Raw genomic sequence first — 27,731 nt, forward strand, 5'->3', positions numbered from 1 at the left:
GCCATAGATGCTGGGTAACGAAAACTAACAGGTACCTTCAAGAGCAGGGGCTGGCAAACTCCAGCCTATGTGTCATATCTGGTTTGCCACATATTTTTGTATGACCTGTGAGCTAAGAAGGGTTTCCACATTTTTAAATGGCTGAAAAAAAACTCCAAAAGAATGACAATATTTTGTGACATATGAAAATTATATATATTCAAATTTTAGTGTCCATAAGTCCTGGCATACCTCATTTTACTTAGTTTCACTTTATTGCATTTCACAGATACTGTGGGGGTTTTTTGTTTGTTTGTTCGTTTTGTTTTGTTTTGTTTTGTTGATACTGTGCTTTTTATAAAGTAAAGGTTTGTGGCAACCGTGCACTGTCCGATGACAGTTAACAGTTTTCAGCAATAAAGCATTTTTTTAATCAAGGTATTATGGTTTTTTTAAACACAGGGTTACTGCTCACTTAATAGACTACAGTATAGTGTAAACATAATTTTATATGTACTGGGAGACCAAAAATTTTGTGTGACTCATTTTATTGAGATATTCACTTTATTGCAGTGGTCTTGGTGGTCTGGAACCGAACCCGCAATATCTCTGAGGTATACCAGTGAAGTTTTATTGGAACACAGGTGTATTTCTTTAAGTATTATTTATGGCTTTGTGCTTTCATGCTACAACGGCAGAGTTGTGTAGCCATGACAGCCCCTGTATGGCCCCCCGAGCCTAAAATATTTATAGTCCGGTCCTTTATAGAAAAATTTCCACACCTTACTCTAGAGTCTTTCTACTCAAAGTGTGATGTGGAAACTGGTATGCAGAGTATCAGGTCTCACTCCAGATCCACTCAGTTGAAATCCACACTCTTACAGGATTCCCAGGTGATACGTATGCACACTGAAGTTAGAGAAGCACTGCCTTAGAGAAGATAAATTTGATTCTGGGGTGGGGCCTGTTTTGTTATTGTGTTTGTTATTGTGTTTATCAATAGCCAATATATGTGAGGGCTTGTGCTTCACAGTCATTGTTAATTAGGCTCTTTTCTATTTTCACACATCACCAATATGTTAACTCTACCTTAGATAATAGAGGTTTATGGTAAGAATACCCAGGAGGCAAGGAAGAGCAAGATACTAGTTCACCTGGCCTCAGGAAGATCTGTGGGAGCCATTCACTAGAGTCAAAGGTCCAACAGTAGCCCTAGTGGTCACAGGAAGCTCTGGCGATCGAAAAGCTGCTGCAGATTGACAAGATGCTTAAGCCTCAACTACTCCATCACCCTCTCGACCTTGGGTTTCTGCTTACTCAGAATTTCCACAATCTTTTACTTCTGACCATATGTAGAGGTCCCAGAGGGGTCTAGGTATTTTCAGTAATAGAATAGAATTGGATAGAAAATAGTATGTATTATATATAAAAAGAATAAGATAAGGACTAGTTTCATGGAATTTTGCTGGTGTGTGTGTGTGTGTGTGTGTGTGTGTGTGTGTGTGTGTGTGTGTGTGTGTGTGTGTGTGTGTGTGTGTGTGTGTGTTCTGGGTCACCGTGTAAAACATATTTCTACTATATTCAAGATGTTTGAAAGCCCTAAGAGACCATCAAGACTAATTCCAAAAGGCTCTACATCTCATCACACAGCCAAGCTCTTGAGATCACCCCTTATTTTTTCTGGGATTCTTACCTACATACAACGCTCTAATTTGGTCCAGTTTTGCACCCTCTTGCAGGTCCATCGACCCATTTTACCCTCCAATACTCATAGCATGTCATCAGTTAAATACTGTATGTCTTTGAACTCTTCTCTGAACCTTCTTTCTCTGACTCTTCCTTGAGGACTCAGCTTCCCCTAAAACCCTGACAAGTGATGATTGTTTATTCTCCTGTATTCCACAGATCGTGTGGTCTTGAGGTAGGGTCAAGCATCCCACATCCTTGCTTCCCACTGCCATTTCTGGAAAAAAAAACCTGTTTCTTAAAACAAACAAATATGCAGAAATACCCAAAAAAGCCTATTTTGGGTGAGGCATATGCCATCTGATTCAGGGTTATTATACAGTGTCGTGCAGACAGAACATACACAAGGCTGGAGGACGATGGCTATGGCCAGAGGAAGGGCACCATTTTTAATTTGCACAGAGACATAAACCATTTGCTAAGCCCAGTTTCAGCAAAGCTGCATTTATCAACAGGGTGATTTTCTAATTTCTGTGAAGGCACCCACTGTATGGACAAGCAGCCATCCTGATAGACCACATCATCTCATTATTGTAGACATCTATAGTATTTCCTTCATTCACTGGAAATTTTACCCCTGAATTATTACCTTTCTCTCTACCACTATTGTAGTCATCATTCTTAGTAATATCAGTACCCATATAGGAACCAACTACCCATAATGTAACCACTTCCAAAATTTCAATTTCAGATATCTTGCTGTTAAACCACTCCCTGACACCTTCTAGACCACACCCTTTGGTATGTCTATTTCAACAATTCTTCAAGCCCACCAAGATCTCCCTTCAGTATCCACACCTTGGATGAAACCTCAATTCCTAGTGAAATCTGATTTTCTGTTTTTTCTTCTTTTTCATCCTAGATGCTGAAAGTGGCTAAAGGACAACTGAGTGACTATACAGACTGTTGTCACTTTATATCATATCTCAAAAAATTCAAATATTCTCCCAAAATGATTTTGCAATGTTATTACATTTCCTTGATCTCTTTACTCTCTAAGACATCTATTTCATGCCTTCTCTTCTGTCTTTAAACCTCCAAAATATCTTCCCCATTTTCATCCTTAGCCTATGACTTTGCTTTACGTTTTATCCAGCAGGTATGTCCTCATTATCCCTTCACCAACCTACATTTCAAGGACTGTGGATGGTCTGAGATCTTACCCTACTTGTAAGCTAACAAGTTAGCTTACCACAGTGCCATGAAAGCCAGCAGAAGACACATGACTCCTCGTCAGAGACAAAGAGCTTTATTACTCGTAGCATAGCAAACAACATGTACATCAGCATATTTACTCTCAGTTCCTGCTGTCCCATGTCCCTCACACATGAGCCCAGATGGATGCTTGTGCATGCTATTGGCTGTGTTACAGGAGAGGAGCCCTCAGACCAGGGACCTATATCTTTTATAATAGGCAGCAAGCTGGCCTACCTTTTTCTCCAGAGGGAGACAATATCATTATTTTCCAAGGCTGTTCATTATACCAACACCCTTGAAAAGATATCTGGAAACAAACAAGTCAATGCCTCTGTCTGCAAAATGTGCAAAACCATGAGCAACTCATGAATTGTCTCCCAATACTACTTGGTTCTGGACCATAGTCACTTTCCTGTCTATGTTCTCTAAAGCTTCTCTACAAGTTCTCCTCTTACAGAGGGAATCCCATCTCTTTTGCCTACTCCTTGAGGTCTCTCTTTCAAGTTCTTTTCTCTACTGGATCATTCACATCAACTAAATGATGTAATAATTCCTATAATTTTTTTTCAAAAGAGAAAGAAAAAAAACCTCTTGACTTCATGTCTTCCTCCAACATCTGACTCGTTTCTCTTCTCTTCCTCAAAAAGTCATATATACTATCTCTTTCCTCAGTCTCATTTTCTTCACCTTCCACCTCTCATTTTATATTGAATCTACCCTAGTCAAGTTGTGCTCCCACCTCTCCACTGAAACTGTTCTTGTCAAAGCCATCAGTGAGGGACTTCCCTGTTGGCACAGTGGTTAAGAATCTGCCTTCCAATATGGGGGACACAGGTTCGATCCCTGGTCCAGGAAGATCCCACATGCCACGGAGCAACTAAGCCCGTGTGCCACAACTACTGAGCCTGTGCTCTAGAGCCCGAGAGCCACAACTACTGAGCCTGTGCTCCGCAACAAAAGAGAAGCCATCGCAATGAGAAGCCCATGCACTGCAACGAAGAGTAGCCCCCGCTCGCCGCAACTAGAGAAAGCCTGTGCACAGCAATGAAGACCCAATCCAGCCAAAAATACACACATTAAATAAATAAATATTTGTTTTAAAAAGCCATCAATGACCTCCACATTGCTTAATCTAATGGTCAATTCTGAAGTCTTATTTTAACTGACCTCTCAGCAACATTTGACACAGCTAATTAGTCTTGGTCTTCTTGAAACACTTTCTTCACTAATCCTCCCACTTTACCCTCCACATCACTGTCTGTCTGCCTCTCTTTAGTCTCCTTTATTCACTCCCATTGTGATCTCATCCTATGTGATGACTTTAAATACCATCCATACTCTGATGACTCCTAAGCGCATTTCTACTGCCTTACTCTCTTCCCAACCAAATATTCTTATATATGACTGTGTACTTACCTTTTTCTCTTAGATGCTTAAGTTTAACAGGGTCAAAAGTCAAAGTTTTAATCTACTAATTCCCTCCCTGACACCCTCTATAGATCTTAATTCTCCTACAGTCTTGCCTATTTCAATAAGGTCACCACCATTAACAAGGTGTTCCCACCAAAAACCTTGGAGCCTTCCCTGATTCCTTCTTTTCCTCACATTCCCATATATAATCCATCAACAAATCCTATGGATTTTACCTCCTAAATGTATTCAAAATCCACCATCTCCACAAACATTCTATTACAAGCTGCCATCATGTCTTCCATGAATAGACTTCTAACTTGCCCCCTATTCTAATCTCCATGCAGTATTCAGAGTGATAAAAACCCCTAGTGGCTTTCCATCACATTTAGAATAAAATCCCAGGTCCTTGCCATGGTCTACAAGGACTTCCGTAACGTACACCCCACCACCACCTCTCTGACTTCACTCTCCCCCTTCCTCACTACTTTCCAGCTACAGAAAACTCTCCCGGATTCTTCAAACACTTCACACATGCTCTCCCCACAGAACCTTCGCTTTTGAAGTTCCTTCCATGTGGAAGAGCCCTCCCCTGGATAACTGCATGATTCACTTTCTCACTTCTTTCAGATTTCTGCTCAAACGTCTCTTTAATAGAAAGGACTTCCTTGAACACCACATCCCAAAATAGCATAATCTGCCCATTACTCTCTATCCCCTCATCTGCTTTATTTCTCTTTGTGGTACTTAGCACTGACATTATATAGCTACTGAATTTCAGTGACTCTGAGATGTTATCAGTTGAAACATGTGCCATTATTTTATATACCCATCGAGAAAGAGAAATTCTGACAAATAAAATCACATCATCTTTCTTCTCACTTAGAATTTTTATTTTATATTCATTGGAAATGATCTTTTAGAATTATTTAGACTTTTCTTTTAAAAAAAATCATATATCCTTTATACACAGAAAGGAAACTATAAGCAAAATAAATCAATTAAATTATGTCTAAGACATCTTTACATTCAGCATTTAATATTCTGATATATTCATCAACTCATACTCAATGTCACTGTTTTTCCACACACTATCTCACTAATAAAATGCAACACAGCTTCATCTACTTGTGGGTGTCTTCCTTTCCTAGGACCCATAAAGTAAGAAATATGGAATTGTGGTCATCCTTCAAATAATATTACTTGCTTCTCTAATATCACATTTATGTCTCATTGTTCTATTCCTGAGCCTGGCTGTCTACACAATAACTTTTCTTTTTCAGCTATATAAGAATACCACATTTTGGGCTTCCCTGGTGGCACAGTGGTTGAGAGTCCGCCTGCCGATGCAGGGGACACGGGTTCGTGCCCCGGTCCGGGAAGATCCCACATGCCGTGGAGCGGCTGGGCCCGTGGGCCATGGCCGGTGAGCCTGCATGTCCGGAGCCTGTGCTCCGCAACGGGAGAGGCCACAACAGTGAGAGGCCTGCGTACCGCCAAAAAAAAAAAAAAAAAGAATACCACATTTTGAAGACATTTTCAGTATTTAAAGTGCGTACGTACAGTACCAACAATGCACATAATTCAGTTGTGTTTATAGTTCTAAACAGGTAACTAAGTTCACACAGGAAAACGACTCTGTGACTGCTCTCTGTCCAACTGTGGTTCTAAGATACCAATGACTGTAAAACGCATTCCATTTTCAGAAATTCTAAAATTTGACAAAAATGCATGTCTTCAAATCAATTAAATATAACACATGTTTGTCTCTCCCACCAGAATATGAGTACGAGGAGGGCAGGAAATAGTTTGGTGTTGTTCACTGATTATATTCTCATCATCTAGAAGAGTATTTAGAAAATAGTAGAAGCTTGAGAAGTGTCTGTTGAATAAATGGATAAACTTCTGCCTCCACTACTAAAAAAGGTAGCATTTTACACTTAAAATCCCCAAGACAGAGGATTCAATTGACTTAGTCATCATCCAGTGTCAGGTACCCCTGCTGGGGGGACGTTTATTTCTAGGCACCTCACAGATCGCTGATGAGCCATCTAGTCATTCACATATGTAGATGGCCATCACTGACACAGTCACCCACCTTAGAACCTTGTCTGCATTAACCATGGCTTGCAGTGGAAACCTAGAAAAAGACAGAAAATTCAGCCCTTAGAAATTGGTGAGATTTCATTACAACTGTGAAGCCTTCCAAAAGGTCCATGCAAGGCAAGTACTTCAAAGCCTCAAAGAAAAGTACAGAACAGCTGGAAAGCACCTCATCTGGTCTGCCTGATGACCATTTGTTTTTTCATTTAATCCCCACAACAACCATCTGAAGGAAAATTCTTTTCAACATTTAAGAGATAAGAAAATTAAATTAATAAAATGAATAGGTCTCTTATTCAAAGCAGCACAATGGCATATTTAATGCAGATTGTGTGTATTTCTACTTCATGATGCATCTTCCAGGTGCCAAGCATTGGGCTGAGGGATTTAATGGTGAATAAAAGCAACTGTGGATCCTGAGCTCATGGAACTTAGAGACATTGATCAAGGGAAACTTAGTCCCCATACTCAATGTACAACAAATATCAGAGTTCTCTAAATCTACTTAATTCTGACTGCAAGCATCTAGCCTACATTTCAGTGTCTCTTTTCCTGCCTACACACACTCATAGCCTAAGCTGTACAAAGGTGATGGGGAATAAGGTTACACCAAGGCATCTGGAAGCCCTTGCACTCATCAGACTGTACTGGTTTTTGTTCAAGATATTCATTATCCCTTGTTCATATGGTCCTCTTCTGTCCAAAAGTTCTACATTTATCACAGTGGAAGTACAGGGATCTTTGTCTAAGCCAGAAACCCATGCCTGGATCCCTCCTCCTGAGGTATAACATGCAGCCACCCTTCTTCAGACCCTCACCACCCCTGAAACTGCCAGGGACCCACGGCCCCCCTCTCATTCACAATCTATAGAACTTCCTCTTCTTCTTGTCAGTCTCTCAAAATCACTTTTCTCCCCTGTAGCCACACTGCAAAATCCTTTCACTGGGCATTACCAAAAAAATGTCGACCTCAGGCATCTTTTGCCAAAATCTCTCATCAAGGAATTAAAAAGCCTGGCTACTTGCATGAAATAGTGTAAGAGAATACAGGTGAACAAATAAATCAGCAGTATGTTGGCAAGACATTATTCTGCCTGTCTTCTCATCCAGTTGTCCCCCAAGATATGACCCAGGTCCCTGTTCCAAATTGGGTTCTTCACATGGTCATGTACAAAGTGACACTTGCCTTGAGACTAAGCACTTGATTTTATTCCTAGCTGCTCAGAGACAAAGCCTCCCCTGTCCTGCTGTTTTACTTTCCTCTAGAGTGCAGGTATCTCCAGGCCCAGGGTTATGTAATAATGTGAGAGGAGGAAGGCCAGAGGTACAAGGATTATCTGCGATTTCCTATAATTCTCAAATATTAAATTATGTTTACTATAAGCCTTATAAAGGTAGAAAATGACATATATTTTCATTTCATTTCATTTATATACAGTAGTTCCCGCCTTATCTGCAGGGCATACTTTCTAAGACCCCCAGTGGATGCCTGAAACTGCAGATAGTACTGAAAACTCTATATATACTATGTTTTTTCCTTTACATACAGACATACCTATGATAAAGTTTAATTTATAATTAGTCACAGAGAGATTAACAACAATAACTTAAAATAGAACAATTATAACAATATACTGTAATGATGGTTATGTGAATGTTGGGTGGTCTCTCTCAAAATATCTTATTGTACAAATTTTTTTTTTTTTTTTTTTTTTTTGCGGTACGCGGGCCTCTCACTGCTGTGGCCTCTCCCGTTGCAGAGCACAGGCTCCGGACGCACAGGCTCAGCGGCCACGGCTCACGGGCCCAGCCGCTCCGCGGCATGTGGGATCTTCCCAGACCGGGGCACGAACCCGTGTCCCCTGCATCGGCAGGCGGACTCTCAACCACTGCGCCACCAGGGAAGCCCTTAGTATACAAATTTAATGCCTTTTCCATTTTAAATAAGCACTTGTTACTCACTGTGGCCATTTCTTTTTCAGTTTGAGATATGACAGCAAAACTAGCACAAATTTCTTTTACCTTCTTCACCATTTCACGGATAGAAGATTCATTCTTACTGTGGAGTTCAGCAATCTCAGCAAAAGATTTTTTTTTCTTTCCTTATAAAGTCAAGAACTGTCACCTTTTCACTTAAAGGAAGCACTTTACGGCTTCTCTTTGGCGTATCTGAATTGCCAGCATCACTACTCTTGGGCTTTGGGGCCGTTATTAAGTACAATAAGGGTGACTTGAACACAAGCATTGTGATACCAAGAGAGTGGAACTGGTAACGGAGGGGGAGGTGGCTACTAAAGGACTAACAAGAGGGATACGCCGGACTAAAGGGTGATTCGCTTCCTGGGCGGGACATTGCAAGACCGCGCGAGATTTCAGCACGCTACTCAGAACGGCGCGCAGTTTACCATTTCATATTTTCAGACTGCAGTTGACCGTGGGTAAATGAAATCGTGGAAAGCGGAACAGCAGATAAGGAGGGACTTCTCTACCGCCTGATTGCAAAAGGAATTTAAGGCAGCTAAGGAATCTAAGGAAGATATTTAATGACAAACGTTGAAACAAAAGGGGTTGCTCCTTAACCTGAAAATTCAGTTTAGCAGAGTGGTTCATTCAAAATGTTCCGGTTAAGCAAGACTTAATTATGTTTGTATTTACTAATACAACATTTGTTCTTACTCATGCAGTGAAGACAGTTCTTGAATGATTTGTCAAGCTAGAGAGAAAAAAGGTTTTGGTTTTTTTTGCAACAAGGTAATTTGTGTTCTCCTATTAACTTTTCTAAATTTTCAGACATTTACTAAGCCACAAAAACTGAGTGGAGAGGGAAGGTAGGCAATGTAAGTAACATGTTTTAAAATATATTACCTGGGCCAATCGTTTTTAGAACAATATAAACTAAAACACTCTACTTCATGTGGAGAGAATTGGTGCGACCAAGTTTTTTAAAAAGTCTTAGTTTTGGCTGAGGTAACAAAGACCAACAACAAAACAGTGGTTTCTAAAATCTTTGATGTTCTAAGGAAGGGGAGGTGCTAGACCACCCCTATAAAAACAGATTACTTAAACCCCTATTTCATTACCCACCGGAAGGCATAAACTTCTTGAAGTTAAAGATGCAAAGAGAGAGAGAGAGAATTTCTTTGGAGAATGTTGTTGCAATCTTTGGGGTTTCCCTGATCACACCTTGTGAGAAGGGGAAATGGTGCCTTGTCATTCTCCCTTTACCTTTAGCCAAGCTAGAGAGGGGGCTTTAAGGGAACCACTCAGAGAAGCTGACCTACGCTTTCCGAAGGTGAGGAGCACGAAGGCTGGTGGAGAAGCTGTACCTAGAGCAGCCCAAGGTGGCCAAGCAAGAGGGGGAAAGAGCTGTACTGGGAATTTCCTGTTTTTTCAGCAATAGTGGACACGGATTCATAAGTGGACTACATTTAGGCCATGTGGGAGGAAGCTAGCTTAGACACTTGTTGAATCAATTTCAATAGCAGTTCCTGGAAAGGAGTTCTGGTGATACGCTGGGACTAATGGACGAAGCATATGTAGCCTACAGGATTAGAGGCACTGCCTGTATCTGGGTGACTGCAGGGGAGGCCTGCAGTAAGAAGTGCCTTCAAGGAATCCAGGGAATCACCCCATTAGAGGATGTTACGGTTTGAATGTTTGTGTCCACCCTGAAATTTATATGTTGAAATCCTTATGCCCACCGTGTTGATATTAAAAGGTGGGACATTTGGGAGGTGCTAGGTCCTAAGAGTAGAGCGTTCATGAATGGAATTAGTGCCCTTATGAAAGAAACCCCCTCAGCGCTCCCTAGCCAGGTTTATCCATGTTGTTGCATGCGGCAGAATGTACTCTCTTTTTTGAGGGAGCCAAATAATATTTCATCATATATACCACATTTTCTTTACCCATTCATCTGTCGATAGACAGTTGTGTGATTTTCATAAATTGCTTACTGTGAATAGTGCTGCAATGAACATGAAATTGCAGATATCTCTTCGAGATCCTGATTTCAATTCTTTTGGATAGATGCCCAGGAATAGGATTGTTGAATCATATGGTAGTTCTATTTTTAATGTTTGGAGGAATCTCTATACTGTTTCTGTAGTTGCTGCACCATTTTATATTCTCACCAACAGTGCAAGAGGGTTCTAGTTTCTCCACACCCTCACCAGCACCTTTTTGTTTTTTATAATAGCCATGCTAACATTTTGCTAAGAGAAATAAGCCATATATATAACGACAAATATTGCATGATTCCATTTATATGAGGAAGCTAAACTAGTCAAATTCATAAAAGCAGAAAGTGCCTGTAGTGAACATACTGTATTGTGCACTAAAAATTGACTAAGTGGGTAGATCTCATGTGAAGTGTTCTTACCACACACACACACACACACACACACACAAAGCATGAGGGGGGGATGAGAAAACTTTTTCAGGTGATGAATATGTTTATTACCTTTATTGTGGTATATGCATATGTCCAAACTCCTCAAATTGTACATATTAAATACGTCTGGGGGCTTTGTATATCAATTAGAACTCAATAAAGCTATTTTTTTAAAAAAAGAGGCTTACTTAGTGTGAACTCTGCAGACTAATAGGTCACATCCTAATCCCATTCTCCTTTTCATTCATACCAGGGATCTGACATTATCTCCTGGAAGGAATGTCAAAGAGCCTTGAATGACAATGTAACTGTATAATTACTTTCCTTTGTCCTTTTTCCCAGTTAAATGTTTTAGGAGGCTTAGGTTTTTTCCTACACATATTTCTGTCTTTTGTAGTCCTCGTCTTCATACCCTTTGCCACCACAACCTAAAATTTAGATAAATTGTGTTTTTTAAAAAATACTTTAGTTTTTAGAGCAGTTTTAGGGTCATGGTAAAATTGAGCAGAGAGTGCCCATATACTCCCTGAGAATTATACACATGTAATTTTGTTATGTGTGTGTGTGTGTGTATATATATATATATATATATATATATATATATATATATATATATAGTTTTGTCATGTATACTTTACCACTATGGTACAGTATACATAACAAAAGTTACAATTTTAAGCATTTTTAGGTGTACAGTTCAGTGGCATTAAGTACATTCACATTGTTGTACAACTGTCACCATCATCCATCTCCAGAATTTTCGATCATCCTAAACTGAAACTCTGCCCATTAAACAATAACTCCCCATTCTCTCCTCCCCCCAGTCATGGTAACCACTATCCTACTTTCTATCTATATTAATTTGACTACTCTAGGTATCTCATATAAGTGGAATTATACAATATTTGTCCTCTTGTGTCTGGCTTTTTCACTTAGTACAATGTTTTCAAGATTCATCTGTGTTGTAGCATGTGTCAGAACTTCCTTCTTTTTTAAGGCTGAATAATATACCATTATGTATATGTGCCACATTTTGTTTATAAATTCATCTGACAGTAGACATTTGGGTTTTTTCCACCTTTAGGCTGTTGTGAATAAATTTTGTCACTTTGAGAGTCTTCCACTACTTCCTTCCAAATAACACCTTCCTTAACACTTTCATCCCTCACTATGCCTATTACTGGGCTAGCTTTGGGCTCACTTTGGAATACTTTTCACCACGTGACACTTATTAGTTCTTTATTCAGAAACTTTCAATGTTTTCTTAGCTCATCCAGAGTAAAAAATCCAAAGCTTTACTTTCCCCATAAGACTGTCCACCGTGAGATTTCAGAAAAACGTTAATGTGTCCACAATGACAGCCATCCAAAGTTTCCCTTTATTCTTCATTGTCTGGAAAGGAGGTGTGTGGTACTTTTTAATGACAGAAAGATTCTGCTCTGCCTCACACCCTTTGATGGTTTCTCCTGCTTCTTAGATCCCACAGCCTGATCAGCATGAGTGCTGAGGAAACCCAAGACCACAATCAAGGAAACAACTCACTGTAGGGTATGTTTACTGTTGAGAATCAAATTAGTAGTGCAGAAAATCTACTGGGAAAATGTGTCAGAACACAGAGCAAAATACAAAGAGGTGGAATTAATGACGGAAAAAAAACCCAGGAGGACAGATCCAGGAAACCCAACAAGGGATTAATTCAACATGTGGGACTTCTGGAACTCAGAAGGAGGCAAATTGGAAGTAGAAATTAAATTATGAGATAAAATTTCCCTGAGCAGCAAGAGACTGGAGGTACAAATTAACAAGGTTTACCAAATTTTAGGAATTTGGTAAACCTTTCACTTCTAACCATGTTGGATTCAGAGGAACCATGTTTACCTTCTCACATTAAATAACTAGAAAACCAGACAATGTATATGCAAACATGATCACTGAGAAAAAAGGAATCAAATGACATGAGCTCTATAAATGTCCCCACTTACATAGTTTGAATATCATATTGAAATTCCTGGAATTTAAGAACAAACAATTACAAGACAGAGAGAACAGAACATGTAGGAGAGTGAGAAAATAAAAACATTCTAATTCCCAGGTATGGGAAGGAGAGAAATAAATAAAGTATATAGGATTAGAGAGAGTTGTTATATTCTCATGATAGGTAAATATGGATTTAGTTATAGGCTTAATCACCAGCAGAATTTAGAGAAGAGAAGAAATTCTATATTACCAAATTTGAAAAAGCAATAAAGAAAATTGTGACATTGACAGACTAGGTAATAAAGAGAAGAAACAATGACAACAAGGTAAAATACCCAGAAAATGTATAATATAATGGAAGGAACACCAATTCTCACAAAATTTTTTATCATGGCCATATTAAAAATAATTTAAAAATGAAACTCATCTAAAGCAGTTGCAAGGAAACATTGAAAATGAAAATCAAGATATGCGCAAAAGATACAGCAGGTAAATACAAACAGAATGCAGGTGTGAAAATATCAATATACAACAAAACCAAAAACATTAAACATAAGTCATTACTTTTTTTCTTAAACATCTTTATTGGAGTATAATTGCTTTACAATGGTGTGTTAGTTTCTGCTTTATAACCAAGTGAATCAGCTATACATATACATATATGCCCATATCTCCTCCCTCTTGCATCTCCCTCCCACCCTCCCTATCCCACCCCTCCAGGTGGTCACAAAGCACCGAGCTGATCTCCCTGTGCTATGTGGCTGCTTCCCACTAGCTAGCATTTTACATTTGGTAGTGTATGTATGTCCATGCCACTCTCTCACTTTGTCCCACCTTACCCTTCCCCCTCCCCGTGTCCTCAAGTTCATTCTCTACATCTACGTCTTCATTCCTGTCCTACCCCTAGGTTCTTCAGAACCATTTTTTTTTAGATTCCATATATATGTGTTAACATACGGTATTTGTGAGTCATTATTTAATGGTGAGAGATACAATTCACCTAGACTCAGGAAAGTTTTGTCCCATAATTTAGGCATAATTTATGCACAAAATAACATATCCATCAATACATAAAAAGGTTTTATAAGTACAACTAGATATTTAAAGAAATATAGTGGAAGAATTTAATATACCTTTTCTAGAATGTGATGGTTCAAGTAGATAAATAATAAATAAAGACATAGATTATTTTAATAACACAATCAACAAGCTATAAAAAAACGATGTCTTACATCAGAGAACATATATTCTCTGCTTAGATCCATGGAACATGTATAAAAATTAATCATGTTCTTGGCCACAAAGAAAACAATAAATTCTATAAAGTAGAGATTTTACAGACTACATTTTCTGATAATAATTTAACACAGAGAGAAAAAAATAAATCATCAAAAAATTTAACTCCTTGGAAATGAAAATGTGCTATTTTTTAAAAAAAAAAAACCCTAAATCAAAGAAGAAATCTTAACCAAAGGGGGAGGAAAATGATCTAAAAAGAAAAGAAAATGAGAACCCATAATACCAAAACCTATAGAACACAGTTAAGACAAAAGAAATGTTATAGTCTTAGAGGCTTTTATTAAAAATAAAAAGGAAGATTAAAGATAAATAAGAAAAGCATCCAACTTATATGAGAACAACAAAATAGCCTGAAAGAAAGCAGGAGGATTCCAAGTTCCATGAGAACAGGAACTTTCTTTTGCTTATTTCAACAAAATGTTCACTTACTTAGAATAGCACTCAGTAATTATCTGTGATATCAATAGAAAGAATAAATAAAAACAAAAGCTTGTGTTTTGTAAAGACCAGTCAATAAATAGTAGGTAAGTGCAAATTAGGACAAAAGGGATAAAATAAATTGTGCAAAATTAAGAATGACAAAGAAGATATAATTAGAGATAGGGATACAATTAAAATGACTATAAATGAATATTATGTGCAATTCTTTGGTAATGAACTTGAAAATCTAGAGAAACTAGATGATTTCCTGGAAAAAATATAACTACAGAAATAGCAGAAAGAGGCTTATTTCTTATACTTTCTTCATGGGCACTGAGACTTCTTCTTATTAGGTTGAGACCATAAGACTGAGATCCAGTCAAAGGAGTGAGAACACAAGTGATGTAAGCCACTTTCAGGATCTGGCACCTAAAACTATCCTGCTCATTCCTCTAGTCCTTTTATCTGATGATTTTAGAAGACACATATTCCATATAGCATAGCTACAAGCTGAAAGATGGCTCTCTGACCATCTCAAACTATGATGTGAGCCAGAATAAACTTTTAGCATGTTAAGCTTCTGATATTTAGTGTTTTGTTACTGCAGTGTAGCATAGCCTATTCTGACTAATACATTTACCACATTTGACCAAGAAGTAATAGAAACTTGAACAGAAGAAAAACCCTTGTAAGCATTTGGAAAGATAATAAAACTTAACCATTTGAAAAAGCACTGGATCCATATTGATTTTCAACTAATAGTAACAGTTAAAAAAACAAATATATAATCTTAATACTTATTTTGGTATTAATACGGTTTAATTTACTTAATATTTATTTTAATATTAGCATTCGTAAGTACAGGCATACCTCGTTTTATTGCACTTCACAGATACTGCAGTTTTTACAAACTGAAGGTTTGTGGCTACCCTGCTTCGAGCAAATCTATTGGTGCCATTCTTCCAACAGCTTTTGCTCACTTTGTGTCTCTGTGTCACATTTTGGTAATTCTCGAAATATTTCACACTTTTTCATTATTATTGTATTTATTATGGTGATCTGTAATCAGTGATCCTTGATGCTACTACTATGACTCATGGAAGGCTCAGATAATGCTTAGCATCTTTTAGCAATAAAGTATTTCTTAACTAAGGTACATTTTTTTTAGACATAATGCTATTTCACACTTAATAGAGTATGGTAGGGTGTAAGCATAACTTTTATATGCACTGGTAAACCAAAACATTTGTGTGACTCACTTTATTGCAATATTTGCTCTATTGTGGTGGTCTGGAACAGAACCCATGATATCTCCGAGGTATGCCTGTAATAATCTTTTTTATTTTTTAATTTAATGTTTAAATTTTAAAATTAATTTTATTGGAGTACAGTTGATTTACAGTGTCATGCTAGCCTCCACTGCACAGCAAAGTGAACCAGCCATACACATACATATATCCACCCTTTCTCAGATTCTCTTCCCACATATGTGACCTCAGAGTATTGAGTATAGTTCCCTGTGCTATACAATAGGTCCTTGTTGGTTATCTATTTTAAATATAGTAGTGTGTATATTTCAATCCCAATCTCCCAATTTACTCCTTCCTCCCCACCCCCCGCCTGTACTAATCTTACTTTAACAATGCCAACTAGTATAAAGGAAAGCTTCTCAGTTCATTTTATGAAACTAATTTAAGCTTAACATCAATACCCAATACAGATAGTAGAGCAACAGGAGCAAAAGTCATATAGGCCAAATTTATTAATGAATGTAGATGCAAATTTTCTAAATAAATGATTAACAAATGAAACAGCAGAACATCAAAAAGAATGCTGCACAACCAAGCAGTTTGTTCCAGGATTGTGTGAATGATTCAAAATGAATTTTTTAATATAATCAATACATCAATAACTTAAAGAAGAAAAGCCATGAATACATCACAGATGCTAAAAGTGTTTTAATAAAGAACTTCCTAATTTTAAGTGTAAAGTGGGAATTTAAAAAGTTACTGAAATATTATAAAGGTACTTACCGAAACAACATGACTGTCATCTTAATCATGAAATATTGATGGCAGTTGAAAAAATTGGCAATATTGTAGAAATCTTAATCCAAAGGCCAGTTCCTCTATAATCAATAAATAGTCTCTAAAAGTTAAAAAGCTCAACTAGTAAAGATTCTTAACGTGGTACTCCCTAGGACAAAGACAATGCATACTTTATATATCCTAAATGTATTACTTTGACAGCTTTCAAACATATGTAATTTGTATCCCCTTCAAATTGCCTTTTTCAAATTTCCTAACTTTTGGTAAGGTCCATCTTCCCTGCCCCTTGGGAGCTTTAGGCATTTATCACATGTTATCACATGAAACTGTTGAGTCAGGCTTGATTCCTTGACATATACAAAAACATCATTTTCATATTCCAGCTTAATTGAGAAATACAAAACAGCTTATTAATAGCTAAAATACACAGCATCTATTTTATAAATAAAGGATTGAGAAGACTAGCATAAATAAAGACACAATTTAATTCTCTCATTATTTTTCATTCCTCTAGACATTTTAGTTTTTGGATCTCTCATAACAATGTATTTAAACAAATGGGCTCCATAACTATTTTTGTGAGTTCCACAGGAGACAAATGGAATTTTATGAGTAAAACATAACATGTGAACAGAAGTTATTTATTATACTTTTGTTTTCCTAGATTAATAAAAATATTTAATCATGGTCCTACAAGTGTTTTTACAGAAGTATAAAATCATATAGAGTATCTGACCTAAAAGGGAATGGAGATATATCCAATATTTTTCTGATAACAGTAAGAAAAGAAAAGAAAAGATGCACTTTCTTCAGAGTAAAATTTCTTAGAGGAATCCTCAGGCCTTCCCTGAGCTAGAAACATGGAAGTTTCACTACATTCACTACAATGTTCTTCAGGCATGCTCAGTCATATCTAAATCTCAGTGATAGAAACACTTAGTCTTACACTGACACCATCATAATCTATATACAAAACACAAAAGAGAAAAATTGAAATCACCTATAATAGTAAGCACCAATAACATTTGAGTTTATTTTCTTTGGATACACACACACACACAATGAGTTTCCTCAAACTACCCAATCTGGAGTTTAATATAGGATCACTTCAGCAGTGTTACCTCTGTTTTGCTGCCTTGTGAAAGAGCAAGACCCCAGACCCTTGGAAAATCTTGCCTTGGTCCCAGTGTGTTTCTATGGTTTCCAGAGGGTGTCTCACAGGTGTCCAGCTGCCTGCCCAGGCAGCTCTGACATGGCAGGCCCCATGCCCCAGTGCTGTTTTGGCAGTGCCTAGCTGCTTTTTACTATCAAGAATTGCCCCGACACACTGAAGCCTTCAAAACTCCAAGCCAGGTGCAGGCCAGTTGAAAGGAAGAAAAGAAAGCACCCTTCACATTTTATCTTACATCTGTTGTGGGCACACTGAAAGTGCCTCAGGTGCTCCCCAAGCTTCGCAAAGTCTTTACTTAAGCAGATCCTCCCACCTTTGCATAGAGTCCTCTGTCTCCCAAGACAAGCTCCAAGTCCATGGAGATGGAGCCTGGGCAGATGCACAGCAGACACCCCTGGGCTCAGAATTACTGAAGCCTCTCACCCCAAGGCTTTGTCTTACAGTCAAATATGTTTTTCACAACTCCGTTTTCACTTAGAATGAATTATTTTCTAGGAGGTTCCTTCATTCCCCCAAGCAGACTGAAAGAAGCCCAGAAGGCCACCCACCAGTTCCTTAAGCCTGCCTAGACTTGCTTACATCTCAGAAAGTGACACACAATCCTGGACCAAAACAGCCCTCATACCTCATTCACACTCAGATTCCATTTATTGTTTTTAAAAGTGGGATCCTGCTTATATAAAGTCTTTACCTTGCTTTTTAAAATTTAATACTATGTGACCCATGTTTTCTATGTCATTAAAAAGCTTTTCAGTTCTACATAGAATTCTGTTTCATGAACAAGCCATCATACATTTAACTAAATTCCAGTTGCGAGACATGGAAGTTTCCAATTTTCCTGTAAAATGTAATTGCAATGAGCATCCTTTAATAAAAATTCTTTGTGTTTCTGTGTGGTTATTTCTATAGAATAAACAGCAACAAATAGAAATATTTTGTCTTGATCTGTACACCTAGTTGCCTTCCAGAAAGTTTGAAATAATTTTTATTTCCAGAAGTGTGAAAGAGTATCTAATACACTATGCTTTAGCCAACACTGATCACTATGTTTAATTAATGTTTTAATTTTTTCCAATGTGCTAGAAAAAAAGTATCTTCTCTAAATTTATATTCCTTTTAATGTTGAAACTTTTAAAAACAAGTTTCAACATTTTCCCGTGTAGGTATTGGTCAGTTTTATTTTTTTCTTTTGTTAAAAAACATGTTTTTGCACTTTTTAAAAAAACATTGTCTCCAATTTCTCCATTATTCTCCAGAAAAATTAGAAAAATTATTTAAATATAAGGGAAAATAAAGATGCACATAATTAAGTAAAGACTATCTTATTCACCAGTTTATGCTTTACCTGGTTTGAGAAATTAAAAATTAACAGTAGAGTTACGTCCTTATGAAACCCTCTTGATCACATTCCTCTCCTTCTTGACCCCTCACCCCAACCCAGAGGTAGGGTTTACACACACACACACACGCACACACGTGCATGCATGTCCAAAATTCACACATTTACATATTCATGTAACATAAATATTATCATTTTCATAAACAGTATTGTACCTTATATATTCTTGTTATTGAAAATTTCCAATAGTATATAAAGGTTGTTAGAATAAGGAGCCCAGCATGCCTCTTCAACAATTATCAAGTCATTACAAATTTTACTTAAATGATACCCTCGAACCACCCACCCCTCCCCTGGATTATTTTGAAGCAAATCTCAGACATCTGCAAATGTCTCAGAATGTATCTTTAAAACATAAGGACTCTTTCAAAAACACACATACAATATCACTATCATACGTAAAAAAGTCAACAATTATTTTTATCAGAAAACATCAAGTATTCCAATTTCCAGTTACCTTATACTTTTTGTTTTTAGTTTCTTTATTGGAATCAAGATCAAGATAAAATCCACACATTGTGATTGGTTTCATTCATATTCTTTTATTCATTTTTATATTGGTGTTTTAATCCTTTTCATTGATTTTTAAGAATTGCTTATATAGTACACATATTTCCCTGTTACACTGTTAATACTAATGTGCTGTTTGCCTTTACATTTCCTTAAGTTTTTGATTTGTAGAAGTTATTTTAAAACTTTTGATGATCAACTCAACTTCTCCCTTTTTGAGGTGTTTCTTAGGAAGACCCTTTTCACCCCAATATCAGATTTTCATCTATGCTTTGTGCTGATATTTTAATTTTTGTTTGTACATTTAACTCTATATCCAGAACTTAAAATTATGTTTAGTATATTATGAATTAGTGCTGCAACAGGACGATTTCCAAAATAGCATCTTTGTAGGGACATCCTCAATTTTCAGATGAGGAAACTGAATCTTGGAGATATTTTTTACAGAGTCAAATAAAACCTAGAATTTAAACCTCCCCCATTGCAAGCCAAGTCTATTGCTCTTACCTCTTCTTATTTTTCCATCCAAACCATAAAGAAATGGGTGTGGATCTCAATGATCTTTAGAATTTCTCAGCTATAGCGATTTTTTTAACATCTTTATTGGAGTATAATTGCTTACAATGTTGTGTTAGTATCTGCTGTATAACAAAGTGAATCACCTATACGTACACATATATCCCCATATCTCCTCCCTCTTGCGTCTCCCTCCCACCCTCCCTATCCACCCCTCTAGGTGGTCGCAAAGCACCGAGCTGATCTCCCTGTGCGATGCAGCTGCTTCCCACTAGCTACCTATTTTACATTTGGTAGTATATATATGTCAATGCTACTTTCTTACTTCGTCCCAGCTTACACTTCCCCCTCCCCGTGTCCTCAAGTCCATTCTCTATGTCTGCATCTTTATTCCTGTCCTGCCCCTAGATTCATCAGGACCTTATTTTTTTAAGCTTCCATATATATATGTGTTAGCATACAGTATGTTTTTCTCTTTCTGACTTACTTCACTCTGTATGACAGACTCTAGGTCCATCCACCTCACTACAAATAACTCAATTTCATTCTTTTTATGGCTGAGTAATATTCCATTGTACATATGTGCCACATCTTCTTTATTCCATTCATCTGTCGATGGACACTTAGGTTGCTTCCATGTCCTGGCTATTGTATATAGTGCCGCAATGAACATTGTGGTACATGACTCTTTTTGAGTTATGGTTTTCTCAGGTTTTCTCGATCACACTATGCCCAGTAGTGTGATTGCTAGGTCATATGGTAGTTCTATTTTTAGTTTTTTGAGGAACCTCCATACTGTTCTCAGTAGTGGCTGTATCAATTTACATTCCTACTAACAGTGCAAGAGGATTCCCTTTTCTCCACACCCTCTCCCGCATTTATTGTATGTAGATTTTTTGATGATGGCCACTCTGACCAGTGTGAGGCGATACCTCACTGTAGTTTTTTTTTTTTTTTTTTTTTTGCGGTACGTGGGCTTCTCACCGTTGTGGTCTCTCCCCGTTGCGGAGCACAGGCTCTGGACGCACAGGCCCAGTGGCCATGGCTCACGGGCCTAGGCGCTCCACGGCATGTGGGATCTTCCCGGACCGAGGCACAAACCCGTGTCCCCTGCATCGGCAGGCGGACTCTCAACCACTGCGCCACCAGGGAAGCCCCTATTACCATTTTTTTAAATTGTTTTGGGTTTGTTTTTGTAGGTTTTTCCTTCTCTTGTGTTTCCTGCCTAGAGAAATTCCTTTAGCATTTGTTGTAAAGCTCTGAGCTATAGTGATTTCAAAAGCAATTTGCTTGAGGTGAACCTCAAACACTTCATCCCAGAAGAAAAGATTATTTTCCAGAACAAGAATATAGTTTTTATCCAGAAAACTGAAGGAATATTCCTGTGTTCTATATCAGGGTTTGTAATAGAGACAAATACAAAACACATAACTTTTTTCCACTATTTGGTAAAACAGAAGAAAAGTCTCTCCAAAATGTAGTTAATAATACTAAGCCTAACTCTTAGTGCTTACAACATGCCAAGTACTATTCTGAGGGTTTTACAAGCACTAATTCACCAGTCTCACAGAGCCTCACAGTATCTCTGTGATGTATGTTCTTTCTTTGAAATCCCCAATTTACAGGTGAGGAAACTGAGGCATGGAGAAAATAAGTAACTTACACAAGGTTTATTAAGAGATGGCAAGCAGTAGAGCTAGGATTTAAACTTTGGCAGCCTGGTTTTAGAATCTGCACAACCTGCTTATTATAGTAATTGTAATATGTGGTCCCAAGGCAGTGGTCACAGGTGCTAATCTGGCAGGAATAGGCTTTGGAGCAATCTTGAGTTCTCCATGCCTGGCAGATGTATTTAGTGGTACCAGCCAGGAAGACATATTCTTATTTCAAACAATGCTATGTCCTCTAGCTGCCTGACTGTCTACACCCACACCCTTGTCTCTTAGAATATATATATATATATAAATTCAAGGGCACATCTGACAACCTCTAGAGAAAGTAGATCTCTAAAGAAAACAATTAGAACATGAGACCTTTAGCTACAAGAGTAGTTAAATAATGAGAGCAAGACTGAGCGAGAAAGAGAAGAGAGAGTAACACATGAAGTTGACAGTTTTATTGTTACCCCTAAGATACAAGGCTTATTATAGGCAATGAACTATATTGGCTTACAGTTTGAATTTTATTTTGATCAAAAGCAGTTATTTTCTCAAGCAACCCCAGCCACAGCCTTTTTGGCGGAAAGACCAAATGGCTGGCTACTCATGTACCGTTGAACGTCTGAGTATGTTTGGGCAACTGAGTGCAATAGGAAAAAAGGCAGAAGTCAGCCTTTTTTGCTCCTGTATCAGCAGAAGAAATGAGTTTACATAATGGGCCCTTGAGATCGATAGGAAGAGCCCAAGTTACAAAGCTGCAGCCCGAGGCCCCATTTTGCATTGTCCCTCCATGGAGCTGCTAAACTTAAAAAACAAGAGAGATTAGTCACCAAGAGGAGAGAGAAAGCAGTTATATTTTGTAGAACGTTCTAACCACAGATGCCAGGTAGTGCCCACTGAATTTCAAGTTTGCACTAAATTACACATTTCAGAAGGACCCTCTTCCCTCCAAAGCCTGTGGCTGAATTATCTGGAGGAAGCTATGGCTGCTAAAAGCCACAGAGACTGTGATCCATTTATGCATCAAATTCCAACCTGCCATTTCATATTGAGGTAGCAAAGCAGTTTCAATGCTGGGACCTCCCAAAATCTGTGCACAAATATAGCCAGATATAAGGTGAAGGTGGTGGGGGAGGGATATGGCATCAGATAGCATCTTATCCTTTTCATAAGAGTGTTCTGGGAAACTTGAGGAAACCACTTAATTTCTCTGGGTCTTGGCTCCGTACACACACACAGGATAGTTTAACGAGACGTTAATTCATGTCTAGTCAAACTGATGTAGAATATTCAAAGGAATAAATGGGTAATTTCCAAGTACTTAATGCCAATATTTAGTGTTCTGAGTTTGTTGCACAAGGAGAAATAAATAGCTTTTCTGTGTCTTAGAAGTCTTCCTAAAAATATCTCCACTTGGATCTTTGGTGGGAGGTAGTTGGTTCTGCCCAAAATATGGGAGTTGTGGTGGGTGGGAAAGGATGGGCTCTAATGCTTGGACATGAGGGCGATGGATGGTTGGGGGAATGACTCAGTCCTGGGACAGGGTTGGATTCCCAGAGGTTGAGAAGGTAGAGGAGTAGTGACACCTCAAAGTGGTGAAGATCCGTATTCTGTCACTACATGGCCCAGGATGTAGCAGAGCCAGCATGTGGATTCCTGGGCCTGAACACTAAGGGCTGTGCCTTCAGGACCAAAGCAAACACCATAGTGGTTAGGGGCAGCATAGAGGGAGAGGATATGGAGAGCAGCAGAATGGTCCAACTTTGATACAACATATGGTCAGTGAATATCTTAAAGGGTTATTAATCAGGTATTAATCAGGCTTCTCCAGAGGGGCAGTGAAACACACACACACACACACACACACACACACACACACACACATACACACACACTCATATGATTATAGTGGCTGGAAAGTTTGAAATCTGTAGAGCAATACAACAACCTGGAAATTCAGGGAAGACTTGGTGTTGCAGTCTTGAGTCAGAAATCTCCAGTCTGGAAACTCAGACAGGATTCCTATGTGGCAGTCTTTATAGGCACAGTTACTGCTTCTTCGGGAAACCTCAGTTTTTGTTCAGCTGATTGGATGAGGCCCACCGACATTTTGGAGAGTGATCTGCTTTACTCAAAGTTTACTGATTTATATATTAATCACATCCAAAAAAAAAAAAACCCTTTGTAGCAAGATCTATTCTGGTTCTTGGCAAAACAACTAGCCATCATAGCTTAGCCAGATTGACAAAGTAACCATCACATGGACGATTATGATGGAAGGCCAGAAGTCCTCCCCCAATGATCCCTGTTCTGTGTGTGACCCTGAATCAAGGAAGGGGTCAGCACTCCAAATGATAAAGAATAGATTTTCAACGATCCTAACAGGTTTAGGGCCTAGAAAGATTTGACTGGACTTGGAAAAATTAAGAAATTTTATTTTTTTCTTATGTACAAGGGTCATGGAGCAAATCCACAATAGTTATACATGTATGATGGAACTGAAAGATCTTCACGGTAACTTCCATCTATAAACATCCCATGATTTCATGATGTTATGCTGCTCTGACAAGCCTGAGATATTCTATTAGGTTGTTCTGCTTTCTGTAGCAGTATTTTCCAGATAAATTGGAATTACATATCCTATTTTCAAGAAAATAGTTGTTCATTTTTTCAGGTACAACCATTCTAAGTAGAGACCGGTGACAGCCAATTCTTAAAATAATTTAAAGTGTTATTGGCAGCTCTTTACTCAATATGAAGTAGATATATTCAATTTTGTCAGAACTTGCAACCTGAAAACACTCCAGATTTCTCATAATAGTAAGAGGAAATTACTGCATATATCAATTAAAATTTTATTCATAAGATAGTAAGCCTTTTCATGAACAATCTCAGTAGGGCCTTATTTATATCATGGGATGTGGTAATAATCCATTAATTCCCATTCTGTGGTAATAATCACCTTCATATTAACCTGCAAAAAGAAAGAGTTAAGCACAAACTTCTAACTCACAAAATTTATATCTGTAGTTTATGTTACAAGAAAATAGGAAAACATAAATGACAACAAAAGCAAACAAAAATATTTTTGCTAAGTCCAGCTTATCATCCACATAAGGCATATAAATAGCACAATCCCTGGCAAGACAAATAATATGTATTTACCTATGGTAAGATGTTGGGGAACAAATGGATTCAGCTATTAGGTTCAGAGACCCGTGGTTATTATTTTGCTGGAACAAAATAGAAAAGGACAATTTTACCCTTCTGTGGAAAGAAACAATCTTGTTCTAGGAAACCGGTGGCTTGCCAATTCACAGTTCTCCTCAACTCTGACGTTAAATTTTAAAACAACAAACAAACAAGCCCTACACACCTACACACTCCACCGATCCACACACCCACACACAGAATCTAATCAACATCTCTTTCCTTTGGAAAAGCACTAAAGGCCAGAAATGCTAATAAAGTTTACAACATAATGGTACGATCTGCGCTTCAGTTTATTACTCTAATAAGGGACACAAGAGCAAAGGAAGGAGGGGTGAAGCTATTCAAGCTGGTGCCCTAGAGTGGTAATGTAAGAAGTGATGCTTATGTTAGTTGTGAGACAGGGTGACAGTTTCTGCCATTGGCAACTAAAATCAGACTTCTTTCCACTTGCCTTTGTCTAAGCGATTGGAAGAACAGCATTAACAAGGGAAACCCCTTGTCTTAGTCTTGCCTCTGTCTGTGTCAATCTGCACCTAATCCTCCTCCTAATCCTCTTGACTCTCTGTATTTTTGGTTTGTGTGTAAAATAACTTATTCAGGTCTCCAATTAACTGATGTTTCTAGAATGTTTACTGTGATGGAGGCGATGCTATGTACTAAGGTAACAGCACATAGAGGGACACCCTCCTTTTTCTCACAAACAGTGACTTCAACAACAGTAATTCAGGTTTAACTACTGAAACAATATGCAGAGTGACATGAGAGCCTAATTCATTCCTTATTTTGCTCATCAAGTTATTTACGTATTGAAACTATCCTCTTTAGTTCAGTGTAAACAAATTTAAAAGTAGAGACAGGCGAAAAATGGTGGAAGAGTGCACGTGTATACCTTCTTCCTCACTCCCAATCCCTTAAGGAAACGACAGAAAAGATTTCATTTGTTTCTCAAGAATAAATCTATATCAGTGCTGGAAAATGAGAAAGGATATCCAGAAAATTTAAGTTCTAGGAAGACAAATAGAAACAAAATGGAATCAGGTTGATGAAGAAACAAGGTTAGAGAAAACCTCAGGCTAAAACACGGGCAAGAGAATATTTTACAGTGTTGAAGGAATTTCAGTGATTTTTTCCATGCTCAGAGTCAACACATTCTTGAAATAGCTAGGCTAGTTGGGCACCTTCTTTCTCTCTCCCTTCCCACTTATTCTGAGTGGCAGGGATTAGCAGTGTTTGTCCCTGGATAAAATCAGAAAAACCCTCTCTGGAGGATGAATAATCTGCCACAGGAGGACAAGCGTTCCTCAGAGAATTGCCTGCCTCGGAGAAGCCGAGCAGAGCTTGGGGGACTCCTCTGGAACTTTACCACAGATGCAAAGGGAAGAAAAAGGAAACGTGTCTAATGACGCTCATGGGACCCACCCTAAATTAAATCTCTCTTAATTTTGGTAACAGGAAGGGAGAGCTCATCAGCCTCCCTAGCTTCTTCTTGCCTAGAGTAAAACATGGCAGTTGGAATGCCCCACCAACTTCACACAGAACACAAGTCTCCTTTTTGGAGAAGGACTTATAGTTGGGGAAGTAAAGCAACGCAATTCAGAGGGGATCTTAGCCAGTTGCTTAGTTACTAGTTAACAAATCTTTGTCATGTCTGATTAAGATAAAAGTGAAAAGACAAAATTACCAACATAAGAAATGAATAAGGATGACTTTTATATAGTAAATTTGAAAATCTAGATGAAAGGGAAGGTTTTCTAGAAAATACAAAAGGTTATGTTTGACTGGAGAGGAAGTAGAAAACCTGGATAGACCAATAACCATAGAAGAGACTGGAAGGAGCCAAAGATCAATCTTAGAAAAGCACCAGTCTCAGATGGTTTTACAGGTGAGTTTTTCCAATCCTACTATGGGCATTTTTCCACATTTGTCTCTACATTTAATACAATTCCACTAAAAATTCCTACAGAAAGTTGGAAGAAAATTAGGAAAACATCCAAAAAGATTCCTTATGTAATTTAACTGGAAGATATTTAAATTTATCTGTAACAAAATTTGAAAAAGGAAAAGTTGAAAAAAGAACAGACACATATCAAAACATAATGTAAAGTTATGGTAGGTTTAACAGTATAGCATTATCCAAATAATAGAAAGGGGTGAGTAGAAAACAAGATCTGGGAACAGACCAATTAGGTATGAGAATTTAATTTATAGGAAAGATGATTTTCAAATCAGTGGGTAATTATTAATCAATTCCATAACTGACAGGACAATTGGTTATTCATAATAGAGCTAGCTCTCAACATACAACATAGACATATACAAATAATTCTAGATTGTTTTAAAAGTTAAATCTTTAAAAATATATCAATGTATTTATAAACCAGAGAATTTTTTTATAGTCTTGGTGTGGTAAAGAACTTCCAAAACAATGCACAATATCTAGAAGCCATAAAGGAAAAGACTAACAGTGTTGACTGCTTAAAAATTAAAACTTCATATGATAAAGATGCCATGACTAAAGTTAAATCTGGGAGTTATCTGCAAAACATATAATGACAGATGAATAAATTGTTCCTACAAATTTATTTTTTAAAATAGGGTAAAAGCTCCAAGAGAAAAAAAAAGAAATATAAATGACAAATGAACAAATAAAGAGATGCCCATTCTCACTAATGAGGAGGGAAACACAAATTACAAC

Source organism: Orcinus orca, chromosome 12 (genome assembly GCF_937001465.1).
Source record: "Orcinus orca chromosome 12, mOrcOrc1.1, whole genome shotgun sequence".
NCBI classification, from domain to species: domain Eukaryota; kingdom Metazoa; phylum Chordata; class Mammalia; order Artiodactyla; family Delphinidae; genus Orcinus; species Orcinus orca.